Genomic DNA, 4,670 nt, shown 5'->3' on the forward strand with positions numbered 1-4,670 from the left:
CCTTCTATTTCTAGTTTGATGAGTGTCTTTTATCATGAAAGTAGGTTGAATATTGTCAAGTAATTTTCTGCATCAATTGATATGACCTTTATTTAAACCTTCATTTTATTCATGTGTTGTATTACATTATTAATATTTTTACATTGAGCTATATTTGTGTTCCTGGGATAGATCCCACAGGGTCACAATATATAATCCTCCTAGTATGCTGCTGGATTTGGTTTGTTGGTATTTTATGGAATATTTCACATTTATGCTCATAAGGGATATTGATGTATAGTTTTCTTTTGAAGTTTTCGTCTGGGTTTGGTCTCAGGGTAATGCTGGCCTCACAGAATGAGTCAGGAAGTATTTTCTCCTCTTCTATTTTTGTGAAGAATCTGAGAAGGACTGGTATTAATTCTTTAAATGTTTGGTAGAACCATCTGGTTCACCATTTGTTTTTTGGGGAGGTTTTTGATTATTAATTCAATCTCTCTACTTCAGTTTGTTTGGATTTTCTGTTTCTTCCTGAGTCATTTTTGGTAATCTTTGTGTTTCTAGGAATTTATACAGTTCATCTACATTGTCGAATTTATTGGCATACAGTTGTTGATAGTATTCTCTTATAATCCTTATTATTTCTGTAGGGTTGGCAATAATTTCCTCATTTTCATTGATTAATGTCTTTTATATTTACTTAGGTTGTTCACTTTATCCATGTGCTGTATTCCTTCATGTGGATTTGAGTTGCTGTCTAGTATTCTTTCATTTCAGCCTGAAGGGCTCTCTGTAACATTTCTCATAGGGCAGGCCTCAGTTCTTTCAGTGATTAGCCCCATTATCCACTTTCTCCATTTCATCTATTTGTTTTCTATAGCAGTTGCCAAAAATCTTTGAAGAGGGAAATAGAGGCCTTCATCCAGTCTGCTGTTGCCCAGACTTAGGAGGATTAGACTTCCAGATGTTGATGAATTTTTAGTATGGCTAAAGAGTTTAGGGGTTATTATGTTGTATTACAATGGTTAGAGTGTAGATACAATGTTCTACATTTATACAGTGTTAGAATTTTCTACTTCCTTTCACCAATTTTTAAAGTGTGTTGTATATCATGCTGCTTTCTTGTTTGGTTAATGACATTTGGAATTTTCAGAATTATTTTGTTCCTAATCAAAGGTTACATGGTAATTGCTTCCAAGCTCTTCAGTAGACAAGCCCTGGGGAATGCTGCTACCATTGTATGCACTTAGTACTGTATCCTTGATGCGTGCAGCCTATTCCCACACCCCCACACGTGTATTCATGAGAAGAGCTTCTCATATGAGACTTCCTCTGAGGTAAAAAGAGCTAATCCGGTGCCTGGCTGCTGCCCTTTGGCTGGCCCAGCAGAGAGATGATGTTCCAGTGCCTCTGACAGCTTCTTGAGCAACTATACTTGAGTTAAGTCTCTTCTTCCCAAGGTGAGACTTTCTGGGGTGGGTCCTTCTGAGACTCCAAGAAGACATGTGACTTCTGAGAAACCTCTCATTTTGTCATCCTATATCAATCTCATGGGCTTTTTATAAGGATCAAATGAGAAAACAGGTGTATAGGCATACCTCGAGATAGTGCAGGTTTGGTCAGACCCCTGCAATAAAGCAAGTATCACAAAAAAGCAAGTCAAATTAATTTTTTGGTTTCTTGGTACATAATAAGAGTTATGTTTAGGGGCGCCTGGGTGGCTCAGTCGTTAAGTGGCCGACTTCGGCTCAGGTCATGATCTCACGGTCCTTGAGTTCGAGCCCCGCGTGGGGCTCTGTGCTGACAGCTCAGAGCCTGGAGCCTGTTTCAGATTCTGTGTCTCCCTCTCTCTGACCCTCCCCCGTTCATGCTCTGTCTCTCTCTGTCTCAAAAATAAATAAACGTTAAAAATTAAAAAAAAAAAAAGTTATGTTTACACTGTAGTCTATTAAGTTTGCAATAGAATTATATGTAAAAAAAATGTTCACACCTTAATTTAAAAATACTTTGTTGCTATGGAGCCTGGATGGCTCAGTAGGTTAAGCATTCAACTTCAGCTCAGGTCATGATCTCACAGTTCGTGAGTTCCAGCCCCACATCGGGCTCACTGCTGACAGCACAGAGTCTGCTTTGGATCCTCTGTCCCCCTCTCTCTCTGCCCCTCCCCTGCTTGTGCACATGCTCTCTGGCTCTCAAAAATAAAAAATAAACATTAAAAAAATACTTTGCTGCTAAAAAACTGCTAACCATTGTCTGAGCTTTCAGCCAATCACAGACAGCAGCTGACTGATCAGGATGGAGGCTATTGTAGGTTGGGGAGCTGTGGCAATTTCTTAAAGTGGGACAACAATGAAGTCTGCCGCATTCAGTGACTCTTCCTTCCCTTACTGTTTCTCTGCAGCACGTGATGCTGTTTGATAGCATTTTACCCACAAAACTTCTTTTGAAATTGGAGTCAATTCTCTCAAACCCTGCTGCTGCTTGATTGACTAAGTTTAAATCGTATTCTAAATCCTTCGTTGTCATTTCAACAATCTTCAGCTTCATGGCATCTTCCCCAGGAGTACATTCCATCTCAAGAAACCACTTTCTTTGTTCATCAGCAAGAAGCAACTCCTCATCCATTCAAGTTTTACCAGGAGATGGTAGAAATTCAGTCATACTTTCAGGCTCCACACCTGATTCTAGTTCTCTTGCTATTTCCACCACAGCTGCTGTTACTTCCTCTGCTGACATCTTGAACCTTCAATTTGTAAAAAGCACAACAAAGTGAAGTTCAATAAAACAAGATATGCCTGCATTTTTCCAACCTGATTTTAGGGCAATGGCACACAACCTCAGGTACTGTTAATACTGTGTTGCGTCCAGCCTCCATCAACCTAAAAACCCTTTAGGAAAAGCAATTAAATGATAAACACTTAGGACAAAGATTTCTTGTGCTACTTACTTCTTGACAGAGAACAGGGCCCTCTGCCCGACTTCATTCACCATCACTTCGACTAGGTGTTAAGTAGAATAATTCTCTTTGGCAAACATCAGCTCTTCTGGAATTTATGAGAATGTTTAGGGAACTCTGAGAGAGAGGAGCTATTGCCAAGAATAAGAAAGATCATAGGTTTACTCTTGCTTTCATCTTTATCTGTGGTAGAAAAGTTACTATTTTTAAAATCTGAATTGTTCATTGACTTTGTTTTGTCCTTTGTATTTCTGTGGCGATCCTGGTTTCTAATTCTTATGGGCTTTAACTGAGCACCAATTGTCCCTGTGACTTCAGATGATGCACCCCTCTCTCCTTGAGAGGAGGTACCTGGTCAGGATAACTTGCTTAGTATTCCCAAAGCCATTGCTCTGATGGAAGCAAGTCCAGCAGGCCCAGACAGAGGGCTTGGATTTTCAGATACTTGGCTCAGTCCTGGAAGCAGTGACATGGGCTATTGCCTGGCCAAAGGAAGAGCTCTAAGCGTTCAGTAATTATGCTTTTAGTCTGCAGAAGGCCACAAATGATTGGGATCAGTGGCATGGAGAATAAGAGAGAAAACTTAGTTAATCAGGAGCCCAGCACAGAACCACGTTTGAGGAGAGTGGAGAAGCCAGTAGGATTACATGAGATGAGCTTCCTTCCTTCCCACTGGAATTTGATGCTACTTGTTATGTTATACAACAGGCCTTTTGAGTTATCTGTCCAACACTGGAGCTTTTTCACCCAGGTCTATCTACACGTTCTAGCTCAAATCGCCCTGTGGCACGTTTTACATATACATGTATTATGGACTGTGTCCAATCCACAGTCTTCCTGGCCCCACTACTCCAGCCACTGTTGCAGTGACCAGTTCACACAAGCTTTGACCATCTCCACTGAAGTGCAACCTGACAGGGGCGCCTGGGTGGCTCGGTCGGTTAAGTGTCCGACTTCGGCTCAGGTCATGATCTCGTGGTCTGTGAGTTCGAGCCCCGCGTCGGGCTCTGTGCTGACAGCTCAGAGCCTGGAGCCTGTTTCGGATTCTCTGTCTCCCTCTCTCTCTGCCCCTCCCCTGTTCACGCTCTGTCTCTCTCTGTCTCAAAAATAAATAAACGTTAAAAAAAAAAAAAATTTGAAGTGCAACCTGACAGTGCCTCACCTCAGGTCTGCAATATATTACCTCTTGCTTTCTAACCAGAGGAAAGGCCCTGCTCAGGACTCACACATGTGCAACCTGGAAACCTGGGGGCCTGACACCTCTGGGGCTGCCTTTGATGCATGTGGAAAGGAAGCCGATGTATAAATGCTTCCCCCTTTTATCCACGAGGCAGATCAGATGGTTTTGAGATGCACAGGGCTCCTCAGAAGTTCTGGCTGGCTGGAGCAGTGCCTTTGGTGGTGGCCATCCTGAGCGTGCATCCTTGTACTGGGTGTCCCTCTTTCCCTGTTTCCTCCCCCTTGGAATCTTGTTCCCAAATATACTACCTAACTGCACAGAAGCACTGGTCTCAGGCCCTGCTTTCAGGAGAACCCAGGCACTTGTGCAAGAAGGCTGGCTCATTCCACTGTCAATTAATAAAGTAAAGGTTTCCGGCACACAGGGATTAAATCTTAGCCTGAGAGACTAATCACCGATCACTGCAACAATGAGCCCAAGCTGACCCAGACAAAAGTCAGGCGGTGGTGTGGCATGACTCACCAAATTGTGGAAATAAAGGTTGTAGGCAGCAGG

The sequence above is a fragment of the Neofelis nebulosa genome, chromosome 1, assembly GCF_028018385.1.
Source record: "Neofelis nebulosa isolate mNeoNeb1 chromosome 1, mNeoNeb1.pri, whole genome shotgun sequence".
In the NCBI taxonomy this organism is placed as follows: domain Eukaryota; kingdom Metazoa; phylum Chordata; class Mammalia; order Carnivora; family Felidae; genus Neofelis; species Neofelis nebulosa.